The following is an 8,533-nucleotide window of genomic DNA, read 5'->3' as shown; positions in this document are numbered from 1 at the left end:
GGAAGAGGTTTAACCACACGAATTCTGGAGCTTTGTCCAAATTAGTGGTGATATCGAATCATTCCGTAGCGAGTCACGCACCGTCTCTATTTCAGGTTCGCCCCCCCCTCGTTAATATTTCTTCTTGAAAACATGCGTGTATGTGCACGCAGAACAGCTGAAGGAAGAGGTTTAACCACACGAATTCTGGAGCTTTGTCCAAATTAGTGGTGATATCGAATCATTCCGTAGCGAGTCACGCACCGTCTTTATTTCAGGATCGCCCCCCTCGTTAAAATTTCTTCTTGAAAACATGCGTGTATGTGCACGCAGAACAGCTGAAGGAAGAGGTTTAACCACACGAATTCTGGAGCTTTGTCCAAATTAGTGGTGATATCGAATCATTCCGTAGCGAGTCACGCACCGTCTTTATTTCAGGATCGCCCCCCCTCGTTAAAATTTCTTCTTGAAAACATGCGTGTATGTGCACGCAGAACAGCTGAAGGAAGAGGTTTAACCACACGAATTCTGGAGCTTTGTCCAAATTAGTGGTGATATCGAATCATTCCGTAGCGAGTCACGCACCGTCTTTATTTCAGGATCGCCCCCCTCGTTAAAATTTCTTCTTGAAAACATGCGTGTATGTGCACGCAGAACAGCTGAAGGAAGAGGTTTAACCACACGAATTCTGGAGCTTTGTCCAAATTAGTGGTGATATCGAATCATTCCGTAGCGAGTCACGCACCGTCTCTATTTCAGGTTCGCCCCCCCCCTCGTTAATATTTCTTCTTGAAAACATGCGTGTATGTGCACGCAGAACAGCTGAAGGAAGAGGTTTAACCACACGAATTCTGGAGCTTTGTCCAAATTAGTGGTGATATCGAATCATTCCGTAGCGAGTCACGCACCGTCTTTATTTCAGGATCGCCCCCCTCGTTAAAATTTCTTCTTGAAAACATGCGTGTATGTGCACGCAGAACAGCTGAAGGAAGAGGTTTAACCACACGAATTCTGGAGCTTTGTCCAAATTAGTGGTGATATCGAATCATTCCGTAGCGAGTCACGCACCGTCTTTATTTCAGGATCGCCCCCCTCGTTAAAATTTCTTCTTGAAAACATGCGTGTATGTGCACGCAGAACAGCTGAAGGAAGAGGTTTAACCACACGAATTCTGGAGCTTTGTCCAAATTAGTGGTGATATCGAATCATTCCGTAGCGAGTCACGCACCGTCTTTATTTCAGGATCGCCCCCCTCGTTAAAATTTCTTCTTGAAAACATGCGTGTATGTGCACGCAGAACAGCTGAAGGAAGAGGTTTAACCACACGAATTCTGGAGCTTTGTCCAAATTAGTGGTGATATCGAATCATTCCGTAGCGAGTCACGCACCGTCTTTATTTCAGGATCGCCCCCCTCGTTAAAATTTCTTCTTGAAAACATGCGTGTATGTGCACGCAGAACAGCTGAAGGAAGAGGTTTAACCACACGAATTCTGGAGCTTTGTCCAAATTAGTGGTGATATCGAATCATTCCGTAGCGAGTCACGCACCGTCTTTATTTCAGGATCGCCCCCCTCGTTAAAATTTCTTCTTGAAAACATGCGTGTATGTGCACGCAGAACAGCTGAAGGAAGAGGTTTAACCACACGAATTCTGGAGCTTTGTCCAAATTAGTGGTGATATCGAATCATTCCGTAGCGAGTCACGCACCGTCTTTATTTCAGGATCGCCCCCCTCGTTAAAATTTCTTCTTGAAAACGGACGGACGGACGGACGGACGGACGGACGGACGGACGGATGGACGGATGGATGGACGGACGGACGGACGGACGGACGGACGGTGTATCCCTTACAAAAAAATTATTGAGTGTCTGATTAAATGTCATTGAATTATCTGTATTGTGCTGTGTCAAACCGCATACATAACCTGTAAAGAGAAAAAAAATCAAGCGTTCAATAACACTCGTGGCACTAAGAACATCACAGTATGCAATTAAAAAAGCATGCAGCAATGTGCAACAGCTGGACCTTCCACAAAGCTGTATACATCTTCAAAATGCTTGACCATCAGACACAAAGTGTTTGGGATGACACTCTAAAGCCAAACAGGTCCCACCACCTATGTGATAATAACTAATGTCACCTTTATGTAATTAGACTGAATAATCAAAGGAGCAGACGACAGACGTTGGGGATGTGGCAAAATTCTCTCTATGGAAACCTGAGAAAATGTCACTCTGACAAGAACGAATGCCAGTGTGGAGCCCAGAGACGTGAGGGAATGAAGTGAAGAGCGCTGTAGGGCGGGGAGCATCAGTATGGAAGGTGGAGAATGATATAATGTTTCGGAGTGACGTCACATTGCTCTTATTGTCGCACAGCTCTGACCTTCCAAAACTCAGTTCCTCGACATCTAACAAACTTTTTACGGTGAAAGTTGGGCTTATTGAATTTTGAACTATGAGGAACATTATGGTGTTAGTCTAACACATTTCTGGCGTTAACTGTCACTTTTGAAATAATTTTTGACACAGTGAGTTTCACATCCCATATGCACCCATCCTAATTTGCAACTTCATAATGCACTTCTTATATCAATCCAACATATCAGCTTGAGCAAACTCACAGCTCAATATGCTAATGATGTAGAATATACGAAGGAAATGCAAATGGTCTAGTTACCATGATTCATGTGCATAGGACTGTTAATCCTCCTTTGGCCCCCGCAAACAGACAAGCAGCAATTTGCCTACATGAAACTTGAGATACAATACCCAACCCCATTGGCTCTCAATGTTATCTCATGTACAGGGTTCTGTGCTTTTATTGGAAAACTAAATTGGGGTATTGACCGCCGCATATATTACATTTAATGAAACAAGTAGTCTTGTTTCGTTTTTTTTTTTCATTTTTATGTTCCTCCCATGTGGCCTATTACCAATAAAGTGACGTGACACAAGGGCTTCTTTTTTCATCAGTTTTAAGGCTGCGCTGGGACACACATGGAATTAGATTATTTTTCATTAGCCAATAACTGCAGGGTAAACCGTGGGCACGACAGGAAAAACACATAAAAACATATTTCATGAAAGTATTTAAACACCAAAAAACACACTGAATCTGCCCAAAAATTTAAAACAAAAAGCGTGCAACCTAGACACTGTTACGTATAAAAGTTGGTTGCAGAGTAGCGTTGAAACAGATTGAGCATTTCTATCTCCTCATGTCAGACTTACAAATGATCGAAAGTATGTACGTATGTGTGTCGAACCCAGCAAAACGCTTACAAAACCCTTGCCTTGAACCACTGTTCTAAGGAATAAGATACATGTTAGTACATACCAATGATGGCATTAACCCGCACTGGGTCGAGCGCCTCTTTCACTGGGGCATCCTTCTTGGCATTGCTGCCCCTGCCAAACAGGGACCTATCCCTGAGTTCCTCAGGGCTGAAAATACTGCGAAGCAAGTTCCTCGCAAACTTCGCAGGTGCTCCCCTGAAGTGTGCGTGGAGGCGGCTCAGGATGGCTTTCTCTACAAGAACACCTCCACCAATGTTCACCTGCATAAATAAGAATGCTTATACAAGGTGTTCAAAATTAAGCTTCCATGATTTTTTTACATAATTTTTTTAGACCGAACTGACCGTGATATAGTATACGCTGACAGGCGCTACGAGGGCATGAGCAATGGCCTAAGGTGATGTCCTAATTAACTTTTTAATTATGAAAGCTACAAGATGGCCCAATTGGGACATCTGATTGCTTTGGCCCGAAACCACTGCTGTGTTCAGAACGAAAAACTGTCCCTCATGTCATTAAAAAAAAACACGAAATGAAAGGACACCACTTTTCCCTTCATTTTGTTCATTGCATTCTTTGACATATACCGTATTTACTTCACCCCAATGTGTGATGGGGGGAGGAGCACACGACTAGAAGGGAACAAGGAGTCTTGGATTCTGTTACCCACGTTAAGACAGGAATAACATATCGAGAAACGCAAAGCTGGGACTTGGAAGAAGAAGCTAACACAAATAAGGAATTGAGAAACAAATTACTAACGATAACTGCTGACCCTACGTGTAAAACTCTGGATTCCACAGTCATCGCTGATAGCAATATGCAATCCATTCAAACTTATGCGTCTCTCAACATCAATTGTTACCACCGTGTGTAACACTCAATTCAGGCAACTGCTTACATAACGTTCCCTTTGAGTTTTTTCTGTGCATGTATGTCATATTGTAATCTATGGGTGACCCTGAACGACAGCTCATTCAATGAGGGGCCACTAGGGTATACCCTAGTGGCCAGAAAGGACATTTCCCAGTGGTTGTCTCCAGTGTGTTCTGTGTCTGTCTGCTGTAGGTTCCCTGCTTTGCTTGGTGTTGTTTCTACACTTCCCTGTTTTGCCTGTCTCTGGTCATCATGGCCGATGCTTATTGGTGCTGTTTCCGAATTTTTCTTTCTTTTGATTTGAGACGGGTGGGCTATACCTGGAGGTAGTGCAATACCAGGGCAACCCTTGACAGTGCCGAGGCGAGCTTCAGACACACTGTCTCGGGCCAAAAATAAGATTAATATCGTGAGTCCGAATAGGGCTCGTATCAGATATTAAGCTGATAAGAACAGAATTTGTTTATTGGCTGCGTTAATTACATTGCTAAAAAGAATATGATCACACACGATACATGTCGGGTTAATAGCCTATATACAAAGATACATGTCGGGTTAATAGCCTATATACAAAGATACATGTCGGGTTAATAGCCTGTATACAAGTAAGTGCATGAGTTGAGTATGGTGTCAGCGCTATAAAGATTATGTGTTGGTTTCGCGTGGTGCGGTGCCCGTGACGTGTCTGTAGTAAACGTCCCTTGTGGCTGCAATCACCTCGCTGACGCAGAGTTTCTTCATGAGTCGAAGGTAAGATTTGGAGCAGATCGGTGCTAGGGCCCTGTCATTTTTGGGATCCCAACTGCCCAGGCTTCGGATGACTACTGCCTCGACTCTCACCCGCTGAAACCTTTGTCGCAGGTGATCCCGTACGACGCTGTATTTTTGTTCTTTCTCGGCCCTTGCGTTGCGGGAGGCTACCCGTCGATTGTCAAACACAACTGTGCCGTCGTATACAATCGCTTCTTCTCCTCGTGCGACAACAAGGTCCGGCCTCAGTCCAGTGTCCCCTATCGCCTGGTTCTCCGAGATCACAGTGTATCGTGCATCTGCTGCTTGCCTGATCCGCCTGACGACCTTGTTGTGGCGGGCCGTGTAGAGTGCAGAGTAGCGCATGCAATGGTTCTCCACGTGGGGTAGGGTCTCTAGTTCGGCGCCGCACCTCCTGCATCGCTTGTCTCCTTGCTCCCATGGTCTTGCTGCGTTTAACGGCAACAGGTTCAAACGGGCCCGGTGGATGAATCTCCAGTCTGCGAAGCGTGTGAACATTCCAGTTCTCATAAAGTGCGTGCTGCAGCGGTCAAGCGCCACGCATTCCAGCACCTTCCCTTGATTGGGAAGGGATTGCAGATGGTCGTCCCTTGTGGCGGTTAGCTTGCGGCGAAGTGTTGACACAACTTTGTTTCTTTGCATGGCGTTGATGGTTGTGTCGCCTGTCGTAAGCTCTGGGCCTTCGGGTCGGAACTCCCAAGTGATGGAATTTCTCTTGGATGCCTTCCTTGCCTCTGTCCATATGTTCTTTATCCCCCGGGATGGCCCTTCAAAGACTCCTCCCTCACCCGATAGGTACGCTGCGAGGTCGGGCGCAACGTCTTCGTTCCGGGAGCGTTTCACGGCTGCGGTCGTCAGGGCTGCGCTGGCTAGGTCGGCAACAGTCTGGTCCGGGAATGTTAGTAGTTTGTAGGCCGTATCAATGCGGCATATGTCGCTTAGCTCGGCAGCGTGAGGCACTCCGCATGCGCCAGTTTGCGGGCTCCCATAGATGTAGCCCGATGTAGCACTTTTTGGCAGGTATAGTGTCTTCTTAATAAGTGGTCGAAGGGTGTCGTCCAGGCGCTTCCACTCTGTTTTCTGAATGTATCCCATTCTCATGGCGAAGTTTAGGCCAGGATACAGAAACGTCTTGATAGCGTCGATCCTTTGCCACGGGGCCAGCATCGACTCCAGGAGTGTTTTGCCAAGCTCAATGGCATCGGAGACAGTCGCAGTATCCGGGAACAGGTTGAAGCCAACGGGGCGTCCAAGGTACTTGAAGGACTCTGCTTCGTTGATTACAGGGATAGTGGTTCCATTTACCACAAACAGTGTCGGTCTTATACCGACAGGAGTCTTTCCCGTCATGTGCAGCGTACGGCACTTTGCTGGGTTCAACGTGAGTCCAAGTTCACTGGCCATACTGTTGATTGTCTCTAATCTTGCCTGCAGGTCCTCCGGTGTGGTGGCGAGGGGGGTGAGATCATCGGCATATGCAAGGATATTGTGGTCCTTGCTGTCTCCCTGGATGCGTCGGATGATGACATCGATCACGATGTTGAATAATATGCCGCTGATGGGGCAACCTTGCCGTATGCCTGACTGTACCGGGATGGGCTCGGTCGTTTGGTCGTCGCATGCGATGGTGGCCTCATTGTCGCAATATAGATTGTTGAGGATGCCGCAGAACCTTTCTCCCGCGCCTGCGCAGCGTGCTGCTTCGGTTAGTATCTGGTGAGGAATCGATCCAAAGGCGTTGGAGAAGTCCAGGAACCCCACGTATAGGTCTCCCTTTTCCGTTCTCGCTCTATCCAGGCGCTCTTGGAGGACGAAATTGTGTTCGAGGACTCCATCGTAAGGGAGGAACCCCTTTTGACATGGTGAGAGAACCTCGTTGTCCATGGCCCATTGCAGCACTCGGGAGGCAAGGCACCCGGTGAAGAGTTTTGCTATGGTTCGGATGAGCGATATGGGACGCCGTCGTGGGACGTGATTTCAGTGCGGCTTCCTTTTTTTTTTTTTATCTTAGCCACTTTGCACACTTTGATCTTAGCCAAAAGGCCGAGAAGCGATAAATATTGCGCGTCCATCTTTCGCTCTGGTCACGGTCGCGGCACCTGCCTCCAGGGGTGTCACGTCGCCAAACACAACATGATGTGGTGCGTGTAAGAAGCACTAGAATGATAGTCGGACTGCATGAAATGCGCATGTTAGTGGACGGAACTCGTGTTTCTTTCTCACTTGCATCCGCCGAAAGACCGAGAAGAGATATAGACTGCACGTCTCCCCCTTTCGCTTCCGTCGCAGTCTCGCCTTCTACGTCCGCGCGTGGCACGTCGCCAGTTTGGGCATCGTGGTATACGGGTACGGAACACTAGGGTGTTAGTACTAATGCATCACGGCCCATGAGATAAAAATAGTAGATGGGTAGAAATCCAGCGAACCGGTAGAGATGTAGGAAGGGAGCTGCCTCAGGACAGAAGCCGCCGATATTTCGAACAGAGACTGTTCTTCTTCTGGGCACCGTCCTCATCATTGGCATGGTATTTAAAGGGTTAGGTGTGACGTGCTTAAAGGTTCGTGCGAATTGTGGGTCAACAGCCCGGAGGGAAGAAAGGTTCCGTACGGGCTTCGACGGCCGGAGTGAATGGCTGCTTTGTGGCGACGTTTGGGACTTACAAACCCATTGAAATAAAGTTGTTGGTGCTAATGATAGTTCTTAGCTCACTTGAAACTAATGGGGATAAACTTCTTCCTATACCCTCTTAATCCTCCTAAACTCGCCCAGAAATCGCCTAAGAAATCGCAGAGAGAAAAAAATAAAAAAAATGCAGGAGTGGCTGTGACAAGGCCCGACAGTCCCTCCAGCGGACATCGCTGTCAGTGTCTGTGTGCGGTGAGTACGGTATTAGTGCTGCAGGCTATATCCCTGTAATGCCCAGACCCAGAAATGAATGCGATAAAAATCAAAGTAACTTTTTATTGCATCTGAAGATGAGATCAGAAAACAATTTCGGCACATTTTGCACCGGTACATACACAAATATGCATTTGGGGAGGCGTACCATATGTGATGCATCGGGCATTTCTACCATGTTTGCTCCTTCCTACGAGTGATGAAAAAAAAAAAGAGAAAAACAATTCCTGTCTTTGTTCATGCAGAGAGCGATCTTGCACTTGTTCCAATTAACGAACGTATATACATTGTTCTTTGGGGGACACACCTTGCACCTGAGTCGTTGAGTTGACCACACTGGGGGGTGTCCAATACTGTCCTTTTGAACATCCTCCTATGGCCGTTTCTGGAATCTCCTTCGTCTCTTTGGAAGCGAGGGCGGACGACCTTTTGGTTGCTTGCCATAGCTGATGAGTGAATCAGAAACTGCAGCAACGAAAAGTCGCAGTTTCAGCGACGGCACACCTGCGAGCTTGCAATCCCTCCTATTCCATGCATTCACAATTGATATCATGAGCAAATGGTAAAACAGGTACAAGTACCACCTCCTGGATCGTATTGAATACTTGTACAACGAAACCAAGTAGTTAGGAAGATCGATCCCTCGCATGTAGCTATTGCAGGTCGTGTCACGTCAACATCTTTTTTTCTCCTTCCTGTCATACCGTG

At 46.9% G+C, this 8,533-nt stretch overlaps 1 non-coding gene across 1 annotated transcript; it reads right to left on the bottom strand.

The window, feature by feature from the left end:
* Window positions 1-4,459: 4,459 nt before the first annotated feature.
* LOC135372988 (U2 spliceosomal RNA) lies at window positions 4,460-4,653 on the bottom strand. The gene has a single exon (XR_010416201.1). It is a non-coding gene; the product is annotated as a U2 spliceosomal RNA (small nuclear RNA).
* Between the last annotated feature and the right edge of the window lie 3,880 nt (window positions 4,654-8,533).

Source organism: Ornithodoros turicata, unplaced genomic scaffold (genome assembly GCF_037126465.1).
Source record: "Ornithodoros turicata isolate Travis unplaced genomic scaffold, ASM3712646v1 Chromosome17, whole genome shotgun sequence".
NCBI classification, from domain to species: Eukaryota; Metazoa; Arthropoda; class Arachnida; order Ixodida; family Argasidae; genus Ornithodoros; species Ornithodoros turicata.
The sequence above is the reverse complement of the archived record's forward strand: the minus strand, read 5'-3'. Positions and strand labels throughout refer to the sequence as shown.